This window comes from Mauremys mutica, chromosome 2, assembly GCF_020497125.1.
Source record: "Mauremys mutica isolate MM-2020 ecotype Southern chromosome 2, ASM2049712v1, whole genome shotgun sequence".
Taxonomy (NCBI): domain Eukaryota; kingdom Metazoa; phylum Chordata; order Testudines; family Geoemydidae; genus Mauremys; species Mauremys mutica.
In genome coordinates this window covers 182,342,042-182,359,524 of record NC_059073.1, presented here as the reverse complement: position 1 = coordinate 182,359,524, position 17,483 = coordinate 182,342,042, and positions in this window count along the sequence as shown.

Genomic DNA, 17,483 nt, shown 5'->3' with positions numbered 1-17,483 from the left:
TGCAGCTGTCTCCAACCTATGTCATCTATATCCCATAATTTACACATCTTTTTTTAAAAGTCCCACGAAACTGCACGGCCTTCCACACTGTCCATCATCTCTGACAGAAGCATGGAACCCGCACAGCTCTGGACTATTTTCATAAGTGTTGCAAGCACAGGATGCACGATCCTCCAGTATTAGCAGAACCGCAGGAAGAACTGAATCAGTGGGGAATATGATGATTTCATGGAAGACAGATTGCTATGGGACATAACAAGAACTAGTTCAAAGTTGGTGACATTCATGGAGCAGTTGCAGATGGTGGAGTGCCGCTTCTGGGCCCAAGAACTGAGCACTGACCAGTGGGATCACATCATAATGCAGGCTTAGGATGATGAGCAGTGGCTGCAATACTTTCAGATGGCTACATTCCTGGATCTGTGTGCTAAGCTCGCCCAACCCTCCAGCACAGGGACACCAGAATGAGAACTGTGTTGACAGTGGAGAAGCAAGTGGCAATTGCACCATGGAAACTTGCAATACTGGATTGCTGTCGGTCAATGGGAATCATTCTGGAGTTGGGAAATTTGCTGTGGGGGCTGTTATCATGCAAATGTGCAAGGCCATTCATTGTCTCCTGCTACTCAGGACTGTGACTCTCGGCAATGCAAGGACATAGCAGATGGATTTGCATCAATGGGGTTCCAAAACTGGTAGAGTGCTAGATGGCATGTATATCCTTGTTTTGGCACCAGGCCACCTTGCCACGGAGCACATCAACAGAAAGGGCTACTTTTCTATGGTTATGCAAGCACTTGTGGATCACCAGGGATGCTTCACCGACATCAGTGTGGGCTGGTTAGGGAAGGTGCATGATGTTTGCATCTTTAAGAGCTACAGAAAGCTACAAGCAGGGATTTTTCCTCAACAGCAGATTACAATTGGAAATGTTGAAATGCCAATAGTGGTTCTGGAGGACCCAGCCTTCCCCTGGCTCCTGAAGCCATACACCAGCCATCCCAAAAGCAACAAAAAAAAGTTTCAACTACCAGCTCAGCAGGTGCAGGATGACAGTTGAATGCACTTTTGGTAGATTGAAGGGACACTGGCATTGTTTACTCACGAGATTGGATCTCAATGAAAAAAAAACACCCCAGTGGTTATAGCTGCCTGATGTGTCCTGCATAATATCTGTGAAGCAAAAGGGGGAAGTTGCTGTTGAGGTGGAGAGCAGAGGTGGAGTGGCTGTCTGCTGAGTTTGAACAGCCAGAAGGGCTATTAGAAGAGCTCGACCCAGAGCTATACAGCTCAGGGATGCTTTCAAAGAGCATTTGAACACTAAGCCATAGTAATGCATAGTGCTCTGCCTGGCCCTACTGTTAGGAATTATGTGGTGTTTGGTGTACATCTATAAATATAACACTGTCAGTGCACCTATTAATTTTGTGGTGCTTGCTGTACATTTCTGATTATTAGACAGTATTTGTCACTGATCCTGTGAGTTGTGTCACACTGCCCAGTAACAAGTAAGTGAGCGCTTTATGAACTGCTAGGCACTCTCTGAAGCATATGCTGTGAACTAATAATGATGAATTATTTTCTAAATAGATTTTATAAGGTAACAAAACCAGTGCAAAGGAAAATCTGGCTCAGGCATTCTGCTGATGTGGAGGGGGAACTCTTCAATGCCACAATGATAGCAGCTACAGATAAAACACAGAGTTACTGAGACATACTGGGGCACAATCCAGACCAGTGGGGGGCTGTGTCATCCCTGCCCTCAAACATTGGGTGCCTTACAATGCCTTGCTGAAGTAGCTCCCACCTGGACTGCTCACAAACAGCCTCCAGCATGCAAGCAACACCCTGAGTGTCTGTGTGTAATTGCAGCCTGTCAGCTACACCCTGGTTCTCACCAGCCTTGGTTACACTGCAGGGTGACCACAACACTCCCCCAGTCCTAGATCTTTTCCCGGAAATGTATGTCTTGTACTGCCCAGCCCTCTCCTGGACAGTACAAATGTATTAAGTCTCTTATTTCTATAAAGGAATAATATGTCAGATTATGACCTTAAATAGTTACCCAGATACTTCAGTTTAAACATACTGGATTAGATAAAAACAGTAAAACAAGTTTATTAAGTACAAAGAAAGAGATTTTTAAGTGAGTATAAGTCATGAGGAATACAAATCAGAAATGGTTACAAGAAAAATAAAAATAAAACATATACTAATATCTATTTAAGAAACCATTTTAGTTGCAAAGCAAACTTTCTCACCACATGCTCCATCAGATTACTGATCAAACTTTTTAGGTCAGGACCTCTCCCTTAAAGTCCAACAGCTGTTTCCTTTTGTCTTCTCAGATGCAGAGAGTGTGATGGACAGGAAAAGAGAGGGGTCCTTTGGGATATTTGTCCCTCCTTTTTATAGTCTCAGTCCCCTGATCGAGACAAACGCAGGTTCGAGTAAGTATTTAATTGAGAGAGTATTTAATTGTCAAAACGTGACAGATTGAAATTTCAAACCACGTGGCCGTTTATTAACAAGGGATAAGTTACAACTTGGGCTGGGGGGAGGTAATTTATCAACTAGAAACACTATCAAGATAAACCACACACACAACTTGAAAACAGTCTATTTGCATCTAACAACAAGAACTAAACGACCTATGATCAACTGCTTACTAAAATCCAGAATAGACACGCAAACTGAGTAAATTGTGCACGCATTAACCGAATGTTGTGAAATACACCAACTAACCACAACAGTAATTAATACAACAATTTGATTCTCCTATACTGTATACACAACTTTGCACCAAATAAGGGAGAAAGAAAGAGGGGAAAAAAAGGAAGAGGCTAAGCAAACAAAGTGTTTACAGAAATTAAAATGCACATACCACACTCCAGGCGCAGCTGACCAGCAGTACAGACACACAGTGCATGATAAATTGAGGGGAAGTAATCCTAACACGACACGACACGAGCCGGCAAAATCCGGAAGAGACCCTGGCTGAAAGGGTGATCAGGCCTTCCAGCTAACACGCGGGCACTCCTACCGTTTTTGGTGCGAGATACAGTTTTATTCAAAGACTCTTACTTGTGCCAGCATCTTATTGGTCCCTAGCTCCTTTGCCCTCCAGGTTCCGAGCTGGAGCCCTCTACGTCAACAGGAGCTGCACCTGGCACACTACTCTTTTGCACACAACACACTGGTATTGTAGCACACGGCACCAACTTGACCCACAATTGACCAGATAGAAGGTTCGGGAATAGGCACACGGCACTATAATGTTGCACACCGCACTACGGTGTTGCACATGGTACCAATATGACCTTTTGACCAACAATTAGCCATACAGACGCCATGTTTGAGCATGAGTTCAGAGTTGTGACATCCTCCTCTTGAAAAACTTTTCCAGCTGAGACCCAGGAGAGAAAAGTCTACGTGGAGATGTTTTTTTCACTTGTTTGAACTTCCTTTGTTTTCCCTTCTGCTTGATGACTGTTTACAGCTTCAATGCAAATTAAGGCAAGCACACATTCCTTTGTTTAGGACAGACCATTTTCCACCATCTGCTTGGGCTGGGCTGTGGGGTTTGGACATGTGTTAATAACATCATAGAGGGCAATCTTATCACTTCACATACAATGTTCCCACACTTATTTTACCAGGACAATACTGACCACCAAATTGGAGTTTTCAAATACTACCTTATCAGGCATAGCTTGTACAAAGTATGATAGACCCAGGCCAGTTAGGTACAGCAGAATAGCAGAAGGCAGATATACTGGCCACTGGATTAACAGTTTTCTGTTCCCTGACTGACCAGAGCAGGGGCTGCTCCAGGCTAATGAGAACACCTGACTCTAATTAAGCTGTAAAGAGTCAGGTGAGGCCATTCAGTTAATGTGACCACCTGACTCTAATTAAGGCCCTGCTGATACTATAAAAAGGGCTCACTCCAGTCAGGCAGGGGGTCAGGGAGCCAGAGGAGAGGAAGTGCGGCTGAAGGGCTGGTTACTGAAGACACCCTAAAACATCGTCAAAGGAGCCCTAAGGTAAGGGTGAAGAAGGGAGAAGCGGGAGAGCTGTGGGGAAGTGGCCCAGGGAAATGTAGCAACTCTGGCAGTGAAAGGTTGGCTGCCAACAACTGCTACCATTAGGGTCCCTGGGCTGGAACCCGGAGTAGAGGGTGGGCCCGGGTTCCCCCCAACCCAACACTACAGGAACATCTCCTGGAAGGGGAAGTCAGGTCCCTGTCAGGACAGGAGGCTGAACAGAAACTGTGGGAGTTCTCTCACCAACCTCCTTGCAGCCTATGATGAAAAGGACTCAGTAGACTGTAACCCTGGCCCTAGAGAGAGAAGGGCTACGTGGAGGGTCACAGTGAGCCACTGAGGCTAGCATAAACCACCTAGAAGTGCAGGACCCACAGGAGCAAGGTCAGAACTCTGCCACAAAAGATTACAATAGTGTTTAGAGGGTGAACACATGGGTGTATTCCATCACAGGTACACCTGTCAATGTCATCACAAAGGAAAGCAAGAGTTAAGATTTAGATCTCCCTTCCCTTGCTCTCTTAAAACTTTAAACAAGACCCGTATATTCTATTCTATGATTAACCATTCTGCTTGGGAATGCTTGTGCACAGAGCCACTCCCAGCCCGAGCCACGGGGAGTGTGGCCCGCCAGGGGTGAGGGAAATGAGGAGAGAATTGTTTGGTTGCATGAAACTATGAGGGCAGTGGCACTGAATATTGATACCCTTTTCTACAGGTGGTGATGGTTTTAGCTGATATTTCATAACTAAGTGTGACATAGGCACAGAGAGCACAGCTGCTGGTGGTATCTCAAAGCCACGTCGGCCTTATTTTGCCAGCTTGTTTACTGCAATGGTGCCTGCTGAAGTTACTGCTAAATTGCATGGGAAAATGTGCTACCGCAGAGGAAGAAATAAGGCTGCCATCTGTAGACACATTCATGAGAAGACTGCAGAACACCTCCATGAAAGTTTCATCGAGATCTCTCAAGAAGATTCAAAGGGCATCCCTGTATCCATAAACAAACTGCTCTGCATGGCCCTCCTGCCTAACTCTACAGAGGAATGAAACCCAGATAAGAAACGCTACCTCAATTTGTTGTACTGCTGCCTCTTGTAGTATGAGTAAATGAATGAAAAGTCTATTCCTATGTCCTGCCAAGTTGGGTAGCACCATCAGTATAAGGGGAAATAGGTTTACACGCTTACCTGAAGTTCCTTGGCCTGCATCAGACTCATCTGTGCTCAACTGCCGGGACTGACTGGACTGTAGTGGAGTCTCAAAACAGATCCTGAATCGTGGCATAGCTGTACCCCCTTGGTCACATGTCACCCATGCTTTTCCTCTTCCATCCTCATCCTCGCTGTTCATGCCAGAGGCCTGTGACTTAGGCTCCTTGGATGTATCCAAGGTGGTCTGTAGGGTGCTGGTGGAGGTCTCCGCCAAGTATGGCATGCAGCACTTCGTAAAAGCAGCTTGTCTGTGGCTCAGGACCAGATCAATTGTTGGCCTCCTGATAAAACTGACAGTTTCTTTGCTTTCATGAAGCACTGCTGCAGGTCCCTGTTGTCTCCTTTCTTCTGAATGCCCCAGGCTATCTGCTTGTAGATGTCCATGTTTCTACAGCTGGTCTGTAGCTGTGCTTGTACAGTCTCTTCTCTCCATAGGCCCAGGAGATCCAACATCTCCTGTGTACTCCAAGCTGGAGTACCAGTGTGGTAAGCTGGGCATTTGCATACAACAATGGAGAGCTGCTAAATTATAGATTTCATGATCACTTTCATACAAATTACCTTCCACTTCAGATCTGTTACCAATTCCTCCCTGTTAGTCAGAATGAAGTCTAAAATGGATGTCCACCAGGGTTACTTCCTCTGCAAACAAAAATTTGTACCCCATGCATTCCCAGAACTTACTGGAAATTGTGGGTTTTGCCATATTATTTTTCCAAGACATCTGGGTCATTACATTCCCCCATTAGTACTAGGTCTTGTGTTTCGGATATTTCTGTTATTTTTTCAAGAAATGCCTCATCCGTCTCCTCTTCCTGATTTGGTGGTCTATAGTAGACCCCTGCCATGATATCACCCCTATTTTTATCCCTTTTATCTTAATTCATAGACTCTCAACTTGTCTTCTAAGCATCCTCTTCTGGACCTCAGAAGAAATGTATATATTCTTGATGTATAATGCAACAACTCCTCCTTTTTTCCCTGCCTGTACTTTCTGCACCTTTCTATACCAAAATTCCAGTTATGAGATTTATCCTACCAAGTCTTCATGATGCCAATTAAGATATAATATCGCTTATGTACTGATACAGAAGCTAAAGCAGAAAAACTATGGGCACAATAAACCTGTGATTGCCTTTTGAAAGGCATCCTCAACGTCTTACCAAGTGGCTTTTCTTACAAAGTGTCCTCTACTCCCTCTGAGGGCCTGATTGGGCTTTCAGTCCCCAGGCCTGCTTCATTACTCATCTTTTTAACATCTTTGTGAGGGTTAACCAAGTAAATTCTTCGTCAGAGTTGGGGAATTAGGGCCTCAGGATTCTGTTTTATGTAATGGCAAATATTCCATGTGTTCTTTGTTTGGTTTTGGTAAGTTAGACACTCCCATGTAAGGTATCTAAAGAAGTCGCTTAATTTTCAGAATTGACTGTGAAAATGGTTTTGTAGGATTCCAGGTTTATTATTAAAGCTGGTCAAAAAAATTTCTGTTGGAAAATGCTGATTTGATGACATTTAACGGTTTCATAGAAACAAATGTATTTTGTCCCAATTTTCAATAGTTATCAAAATGTTTCAATAAGGTTCAAATGTTTCCTTTTAGCTTATTATACAATTCATAAAAGTCAAAATGATAGTCAAAAGGAAACATTTGAACCTTGCTGAAATAAAATGTTTCAACCTTAGACACATTGCATTTCAATAAGGTTGAAACAAAATATTTCCGAATTTTTTGTTTTGCAAAAAATTCCAAGATTTAGTCATTTTGTCCAAATTCAGAACTGAATACAATTTCTTAATCTCAGAATTTCCTGCAGGATGGAAATTCTATTTTTTGACTAGCTCTATTTATTATGTTTCAATGACTCAGTTTCAGATTTGTTCAGTTTACAAGTAATTCTGTCTGTCCGCCATCTCCCTCCATCAGCCATCCTGAAAATTTCCTGTGGTATCGGACATTCAGACTGGATTCTTTCCTTTTCATCTATCTTCATTAGTCATAAAAGGTTTTCTGCAAAACTAGATTAGAGCTCCAATTACACCTGCACAACCCTATTGCCTTTAAACTGTGCTCTCAGTGACAGTTATGCAACCCTTTGCCATCACTTGATGGAACTCTTTGCCTTTTAGTGAAAAAGTCTGTTGATGGTGCACAAGAAAAACCCGCTTAGCTGTGATGGCTCTGCAGGGCAAACAGGGATAAAAAGCAGTGCAATTGTATTTTAGTGGCTAAAGTTAGCAGATAGGACACATGGGGAGCAGATCTGCTGAGTAAGATGGTGGTCTTCTATAGGGACATTTTTGAGACTAGGACTACAGTTTAAGAGAAACAAGTTAATACTGTCAGATGGTTTCCTCCAAATCTGACAAAAAGATAATGTCACTTTACTCATGAAAGTAATTTACAAGGTAATAGATCAGATTTTTTTAAAGGGAAAATAAAATAAGAAGGAAAAAAGTATATTGGGAGCATAACATTTGAAAAAAACAGTGTTGTGTTGTTGCTGAATAATACAAATGTAAGAGTTACAAATTCATTAACTCAAGGCTTTTGAATGGTACAGATAAAATATATAGTGCCATTAGGTTTGGGACATTTGGTTTTGATAGGGTGTCCTGTGCCAGGTTGAGAAAGAATAATATTAAACATGGAACATGCCTCATATTTCACATACAAATAAATTCCATTGAATTTGAGTGTGTCTCAACAACTTGATTGAAACATGTCAAAACAGGCAGAAGCGGCTGTATCACCATCCCTGGTGGAGTTTAGGCCAACAAAACAAGCTGAGGGTCTGAGGGTTCTATGGGATTCTCTTTCCCCTCCTGCAGAATGGTCCCACACTTCTCTGGCTGGTTAAAACCAGTGAGGAATACTTCATTCTGGAATGCTGACATCATCATTACCTCACTCATGGAAAGCATCCTGACAACCACCTAGAATCAAATTAAAGTTTTACTGGTGCTAAAGAAGCAATTTCTCAACTCTTGTGAGTACTGATCCATCTGCAACCTCTCTTTTCTGGGCCAAATCATTGAAAGATACTGGCATCATTAGACATCCACCGATACTCAAGACCATTTTTCAATTAGGCTTCAAATCTGGATATGACATGGTGACAATTCTGGTGGCATTGAAGCAAGTATGACTTCCTTCTGGCCCTAGACCCAAAGACAGTGCTTTTGACACCAATTACCATGAGTTGCTACTGTCTATTTTACAACACTTCAAAGGAATATAGAGTTGCTTCAATCTAGGTCTGCTCACTTATCTCTAACAGACCCCAGAGAGACACGAGAAGCAACTGCTTCTTGTCCTACAGGGCTGGTCCACACTTTTAAAAATCTACATAAGCCCATTTGGGGACTTCATGAGATGCCAGTAGTAAGCTACAGAATGACTAGTTTCAGTTTCCTTCAAAGCAATCACTGAAATGATCCCAATCAGGGGAACTACAATGGGTCCAATTCTGCCAACCTTTATGTTGTGTAGTATTGTACCTTATTCAGTGAGTTATTAAAATCAATGAACCAGGACTACTCATTGAGCAAGGTACTAGATATAAATGTGGGAAAATAAAGTCTTAAAAGAGGGAATATCTACACTATTTTTAGCCAAAATATATGGTGCCATTTATGTATATATGATCTCAGTACTACGGTGATGGCATTAGAAATTTATGGACAGAGTGTATAATTCTTAGGAACATCTTCATACACTGGAACAGATTCTGTGCAGCTATAATTCATGACAGGCTGCTTATGGACTGTCACATCCCAGAATTATTATTATTATTTTTGAGATTGACTTTTCATCCCAGTTTGGGAAAAATTTTTGAAATATTGAAAATTGTCATGGTACAAGATAATTGTTTCCTGTCCAGCTCCAATTGTAAAATTACAATCTAATCTATGGGACAATGGGAACATTAGCCTTCTCATTCACTTACATTATATGACATGATAAATAATTACTAGGAAATAAAAATATAATCAGTTTGTCACATCCATTTGATTTTATTTTTCCTGAGCCACTTGTTTTCTGGCTAAGCAAAATTTATTGTGCTCTATTTTGGGATTTAGCTGATTAGGGCATAGAATATACTGGAATATGAGGGTTCTGAATATAATCAGTGCTGTCTTCCTATTTCTGGATACTGCCTCAATCCTTTGAAATCTGAGAAACTGACAGCCCTGTATCTTGTTAACTATATGTGTGGTGTGAAATAGCCTGTCACCTGCCTTTTGCAAGTTATTTTTACAGTACTGAAGGACAGGAGTAAAACTCACCAGCCACCATGATCAAGCCAAAAAATGGGTTTTGATAAGTAAATATTAAATGTGTATGTAATGGAGTCTCCAGTCGAGTCTGATGAGCTATAGCCACTTATTGTGGGTCCTGAGATGAGACCAAAGACCAGTTTTGGACCTGCAGCCCCATCTGCAAGTGCCACAGGAAAAGACAATTGTAGCTGAATGTGCGCTGCTTTTAGCTATATGCCTCACACATCTCTCCTTGAGGGCATCAATTTGTGAGCTCGTGAAATGTCTCAGTCAAGGGAGGCAGAGCTGCTGCCATCGGATCTTGTCCTGAACTAAGAGCTCCCAGGTGTTGAGGTCAACTCTGCAAGATTGAAGGTTGGCTTTGAGAGTGTCTTTGTAGCAGTTTCTTGGTCTGCCCCTAAAACAAATTCGAGACTGCAAGTGTGTGCGTGTGTGTATTCACAATTAAGAACAATGGCAGGTAAACCTTAATTTTATGAAGAACTTAGCTTTCAAAAAACATGAAGTCAGTATCTGCATATATTGAACATGTAACCTGCTGTGAATTTCAAACACCACAGACATTTGATTATTGAAAGTTTGAAAACTCAAGACTTTCCTATTCACTAACTGGCCAATATTATAATTTATGATTAAAGAACCCTTTGCTTTACTGAAGCAATAACCCAAATGGGGGATTAGAACAGGGGAGTTTTTCATCACAGTTTCCTCTTATTTCTTTCATCATAAGGGTGTGGTTTGTAACTCTAGCCACCCTCCAGGAAAGCACAAGTGGAATGGCCTCTAAGACAGCAGATCTCCTGGGACTCTAGAGTTCTCAGGGGATTCAACAAAGGCAAAAGAACAGCCATAGAGAATCCTGGTGATCTGGAATGCCTCTGCAGCTCAGCTGAAAGGGAGCCATGCTGTCTGGGATTCCACCAATTTCCATTGTCAATTTAAGATAGCGGACTTTAGAGGACAGTGAGGAAGCCATGCAAGTTAGTGTTGACTTGCGGAAACAGGGCGGGAATATTTGGTCCAAAGTTATTAATTTCTGTGACCATATTTTGTAAACCCTGGTATGTTTCTGATAGATTAAAATAACTTTATTGTGTATTCCTTTGTTTACTGTTTTATTTTTAGCTAGATACAAGAAAAATGCTTGAAGTAGTAAAGGCCAGCTGATATGGTATTACTTTCTTGTTAGTACAATATTTCAATTGTCTGTTGTATTGTTTTATTTGTTATTACAGTACCCTGTATCTATTCTGTTGCTGCAGAACCTACTTGAAATTATGACTTCTTCAAATCAATAAAAATAGATTTTTTTAAGTAATCACCTTTTCCACTTCCCCAATATAGTCAGAGTAATATACATTTTATATATACAGACATGCTCTTCATGGTTGCTTTTTCTTTTAAAACATTGCAGCAAGTAATTGTCTGTTTTGTCAATATATGAGTCACTCTGATTTGGGAGAATGAATTTTTAAAGACTAAAACCAATGCTTTACAAAAAGAAAATGTGAGCATTGGGCTATAGCTAATGAAACATTTGACTTTGTTGGTCTGGTATGAGGAGAACTACTACTGTTACTTCTCTTTCATTCTTCTTTAATTGAATGATATCCAAGCTCTATATGTTGTAAACTAAATGTACAGCATGCATGTGCAATGAACTGTATGGTTTATTTACTCTGCCCTAGAGACAGAGAAGCTGAATAAATCGGGACTTCTATTTTTCTGTATCCTTCCAAACCCATGTCTCTTTCCATCTTCCTTCTCCACTGCTCTTCCCAACCCCTAAAATTCCAGGGCCTCCATTTTGTCTTTCTATTGCTTGCTCTTGGTCCAGACCTTCCTTTCAAGACTCTTTCTGTATTCCAGGGGCCTGATCACTCCCTACTGCACAGAAGAGTATGCAAATGCTTGAAATGTGCCCAAAATTGCACAGGTACACCAAGGTGTTGTCTGCAGGCAGTTGTGCAACACAAGTTTAAAAAAAAAGTGCAAGGAGGCAGTTGGAAGAGATAAAAGGAGTGTTGAGATTCCAAATCTGAGTAAGGGGAGGATGATTAGAGCTTCACACAAAATGGCCTGAAAAGGGTCCTGAAGATTGACATTCTCTGTGTGGCCAAATGCTTAACTGAAAGGAGATTCTTCCTGATTTAACCTATCCTTAGCCAAAGTGGGTTTGAGAAAAAGAGCCTCTCCAATAACAACCTGATTATTATTTAATCGGATTAATATTAATCAAAGCAGAAAGGGTCAAGTGGCAGCCTTGACTGCATGGAGAAGGCCTTTGCTCTTTTCTAGCCTGTTTGTAGGCTCAGAGGCAATTTGGATTTGTGACAGGTATTGTTGACCAAATACATTACTCTGCACTGCTACAAATGAGTCAGTATTGCAAACTGTATTTGTACACATGCTTATTAGATAAGAATAAGAATGCATGAGAGCTGTGCTTGTTCTTTATCACCATCGTTGACCTGTGTGTTCAAAGAATCCATACTGGTACCATAACGGAAGAATCGTAACAGCGGTTGGAAATCAAAAATATACTTTATTCCCTGGATACACCCAGTTGTTTGTCACTGAGCAGCAGATGATTATTTCTGAAATAGTGGAACTAATAGGGGGAAGGTGGTATAATTTCAAACCATAAAGGTAACTGGGATAAATCTGAGCCATCACCCGTATCCAAAGGGTGATATAGGGCACATTACAGAAATTGCAATTTCACATAGGAATTGAGGGGATAAAATATTTAGGGATTAGAATAAAAGGAAGGCTGAATGAGAGAGCCAAATTTAATTTAAGAAACAGGGATAAGTATGATAAAAATGGATGTAGGCAGATGGAACAAGCTGAAACATCTCTCTGGGGAAAGGTTAACGTTGTTAAGATGAATATCCTAAACTGCTGCATATTTTTAGCTTCTATCCCATATACACATCAAAATAGTTTCCACCAAAGGGGTGCTGTCACATTTAGTTTCGACTTAAAGTTAAGTTGTTTTTAAAAACTTTTTTACAAAAATCCAATATTACTAAAATATTTCCATTAAATTAAAAAAAATCTCATTTTTAAAAATAGAAATAGTGCCTTGCAGCATTTGCAAACTAGATATTGCACCATAATATTACAGCATGAGAGCTATAAGGTAAAAGTGACAAGAAAATGACTATGACTAATAGCAACATAACCGGAAGGTTTTCCATTGTCCATCCTGAATGAAGCATTTAACTCTGAATTAGAATTAATAAGTGCAAAAACCAAACAACATTAATGGAAAGTAGTATTAGATTTTACTTTTTTATTTTAATACCCTCACATTTTAGTAACACAAGTAAGGACATTTGAGTTTATGTCTTTTCAATTAGATAGAGTCTTTTTAATGTTCCAGCAAGTGCTTTTTAAATGAACTGTCTAAAAAGTCCAAAATATTTTGGGGGCTGGGGTGGCAGCGGAATGTGTCTTCCAAACCAGGGTGAGGGGATGAGTTAATAGGAGCAGAATGTTTAAAACCTAGGTCCTCTTTTGACAATGGTTCCTTAGTGGGAAACAACTTCATCAATATACTAAAAGCATGAAGGGAGGCAGTGCAATCTAGGAGTCAGAAAGGGGACAAGGGATCAGGACTCAGGGTTCTAGTCCCATTTTTCCTACATGCTTGGTGTTCTCCTAAAGGGTGTTTCACTCACTACCTCTGTTTCCCAATCTGTGAAATGGGGATAATAATGCTTACATTCTATGACTAACATAGTGAACATCAATATTAATGGGGTGGAAGTTGAGGCTAAACAAGGAAAAGAGCAAGTTAGGAATTACTTAGAGGAGTTAGATGTCTTCAAATCACCAGGACCTGATGAAATACATCCTAGCATACTTAAAGAACTGGCAGGAGAGATCTGAGCCATTAGCGATGATCTTTGAGAACTCATGGAGGATGGGAGAGATCCCAGAGGACTGGAAAAGGGAAAATCCAGTATCAATCTATTAAAAAAAGGGAATAAGGACTATCCAGAGAACTATAGACCAGACAGCTTAATTTTGTTATCCAGAAAAATAATGGTCCAAATAATCAATTTTTAAGCACTTAGAAGAAAATAAGTAACAGTTAACATGTTTTTGTCAAGAACAAATCATGTCAAACCAGCTAATATCCTTCTTTGATGGGCTAAGAAGCCTTCTGGAGAGGAAGAAGCAGTAGATGTGACTTATCTCAACTTTAGTAAGGCTTTTGATACTGTTTCCCATGACCATCTCATAAGCAAGCTAGAGAAATATATTGTAGATGAAGCTGCCATAAGGTGGGTACACAACTGGTTGGAAAACCATACTCAAAGATAAAGTTATCAATGATTCACAATCGAGCTGAAAGGGCATATAGAGTGAAGTCTCACAGATATCTGTCCTGGATCCAGGTCTATTCAATATCTTCATAAATAGTTTGGATAATGGCACAGAAAGTACAGTACACTTCTAAGATTTGTGGACAGTACCAAGCTGGGAGGGGTTGCAAGCACTTTGGAGGAAAGGATTAGGCTTCAAAATGACCTTGAAAAACAGGAGAAATGGTCTGAAATAAAAAGGGTGAAATTCAATAAGGACAAGTGCAAAGTACTACATTTAGGAAGGAATAATTACAGTAATTGCACATATACAAAATGGGAAAGGACTGCCTTGCAAAGGGTACTGCATACAAGGATTTGGGGTTTACAACGAGCTAAACATGGAGTCAGCAATATAATATTGTAGCAAAAAAGGGAACATCATTTGGGATGTATTAGTGGGAATGTTGTACGCAAGACAGGAGAAGCAATTCTTCCACCCTACTCAGCACTGATCAGGCCACAAATGGAGTACCGTGTCCAGTTCTGAGCACCACACTGTGGGACAGATGTGGAGAAATTGGAGAACGTCCAGAGGAGAGCAACAAGAAAGATTGATGGTCGAGAAAATATGACCTACGAGGAAAGATTGAGAAAATTGGGCGTGTTAAGTCTGGAGAAGAGAAAACCTGGGGGGGGGGCTAAATTCCCTCTAAGCTTTGCAGCCTCACAACAGCCTATTTAGCACTGCGCAGGCACTCAGGGCTGCAGCCGGGAGAAATTCCTTTCCTCAGTTCTGGACCCAACCCAACCCAGACACGGACCTGTCGCAGCCATGGGAGAGGCACTCCTCCCCCAGCCTCAACCCGGCCTGGCCCAGACCTGCTGTGGCCGTGGGAGAGCGCCCCTCCCCCTCAGCCCAGGTGCTGCTGCAGGGAGAGAGGGCTGGGGAAAGTCCTCTCTCCCCGTCACAGCCCCATGGCAGCCTGCACCCCAAGCCCCTCTTCCCCGGCCCCACCCCAGAGCCTGTACCCACAGCCAGAGCCAGAGCCTCCCCCCCCCCCACACACACACCACAAGCCCCTTCCCCAGCCCTGAGCCCCTCATCCCCGGCCCTACCCCAGAGCCTGCACCCACAGCCAGAGCCCTCACCCCCCTGCACCGCAACCCTCTGCCCCAGCCCTGAACCCCCTCCCACACTCCGAACTGCTCAGTCCCGCCCCTGCCAGAGTTCACCTCCATATTGGTGCACATAACAAAATTCATTCCGCACATGGGTGGGAAAAATGTGAGCGAACACTGCTTGGGGGCGGGGGGAGCACAAGATAAGTTTAAGTATGTAGAAGTTTGTTATGAAGAGGAGTGCGATAAATTGTTCTCTTTATCCACTGAGGACAGGACAAGTAGTAATAGGCTTCAATTGCAGCAGTTACCTCACTGTCACTGTAGTTAAACACTGGAAAAATTACCTAGGGAGATAGTGTAATCTCCATCATTAAAGGTTTTAAAGAACAGGTTAGAGAAACACCTGTCAGGGATGGTCTAAATAATCCTTAGCCCTGCCTCAGTGCAGGGAACTGGACTAGATGACCTATGGAGGTCCCTTCCAGTCCTACATTGCCATGATAATTTATAAAGTGATTTGAGATCCTTGGGTGTAGAGCCCCCTGCATGGATTCTTCTCAACATACTCCCACGCAGCACCAGTCCACCTGCCTTTTGGCATTGTAGGTCCTCAAAGGGGCAGAGGATTTGTTCCTTTGAATTAATTTATGGCTGGGAAGCAGTTCTGCAACTTCAGTTTACAGACATTTGAAAACAGATGCCTACAAGCATTTCATTTTTTCAAATGGGCTCTTTGGGTCCCATTCACCAATGCCCTCAACCCTTGACTTTTACTGCTCTGCTTGTTGGGGGCCTCAGTTCAGCAGAGCATTTAAGCATTTACTCGCAAGTCCCACTGACATCAATAGGTGTTAAGCACATGCCTATAGTTAAGTCTGTGCTTAAGCATGTCACTGACTAGGTATGGACTGTTGAATTGGGGCCATGGAAACTCAGAAGGCTCAGTTGGATTCATCCAAAATACACAGAAAGGGCCTGATTCTGATTTCTAACACCAGTTTCACAGAGTAACTCCATTGATTTATGTCAAGTTATTCCTGATTTACACCTGTATGTAACATAGATAAGAATTTAGCCCCAAAGTACAGACTTTTGGGCTTGTTTCACCACTGCAGTATCCCAATTTGACTCCACAGTAAATCTACTGAAATCAGTGGATGTACACTGGCATGTAATTGGAAAAGGCAAGTATATTTGGCCTTTTGGGCTCTATTTTGCCATCCCTAGTCAGCTGGATTCTTTTTTGTAAAACCAAAGCTGATGAAAGTTCAGATCCAGATCACATTTTACCCCAATCACAAGCCTCGGCCAAAGTTTGAGGTGGTCCAAAAAAATCACTTCTGTTTTGACCCATCTGTGTTTGTGAGTCTGTTTGTAAGGTATAAAAGCAAGTTCTTTGAACATGTGAATACAGAGATGTTTCTCTCTGTATTGGAAGTGTTGCACATATCCCCCTTTGCTAAACAAAGTCATAACACACCATGCCTTATCTGCTCTTAATTTAAAATGACATGAATGACAGTCTGATTTCAAACAATGTTACTCTTTTCTCTTACGTAATGAATTTCTTTCTTCTCTTCAGTAACTTTAGAGTTGAGTGAACCAGACAGCAAGTGTCATCATGGTCACCTGAATGTGTTACTGCCTCACTGGAGGCTAGTTAATCTCGAGTGCCTGCAAAAACAATACAAAACACTCATGTTACCCTGAACAAGTGTAACACATTTAGGTGACTATGCAGAAACTGGCATGCATCAATGGTGAAGAATTGCTACAGATTTAAATAAACAGTGCACATGTCCTGACGGAAACCACCAAACTATTAGCAGATACTCTTTCAACGTGGATAGCAATAAAGTAATAACTACAGATTATTTCTAACAATACTTTGTGAAACAATAGCAAATATATAGTACAATGCACAGTCTCAAAGCCTTCATTCTCCTCTCACTCACCCCACTTTACTGTAGTGTAACTCACTGGCATTGATTACACCAGAGTGAGATCAGAATTGAATCCACTGATTTCAGTTTGTCCATTGCTCTTGATTTATACCAATGCAAAAGAAAGGCAAATCAGACTTACTAGGTTGTTGTGAGGATAGATACATTAAAGACTGTGAGGTGGTCAGATACTAGGGCAGGGGTCGGCAATCTCCCAGAAGTAGTGTGCCGAGTCTTCATTTATTCACTCTAATTTAAGGTGTTGCGTGCCAGTAATACATTTTAACATTTTTAGAATGTCTCTTTCTATAAGTCTGTAATATATAACTAAACTATTGTTGTATGTAAAGTAAATAAGGTTTTAAAAATGTTTAAGAAGCTTCATTTAAAATTAAATTAAAATGCAGAGCCCCCCTGCAGTGGCCAGGACCCGGGCAGTGTGAGTGCCACTGAAAATCAGCTCATGTGACACCTTCAGCACACATGCCTTAGGTTGCCTACCCCTGTACTAGGGTGATAGGGGCCATAAAAATATGTAAGATAGACAGATCCAAAAAG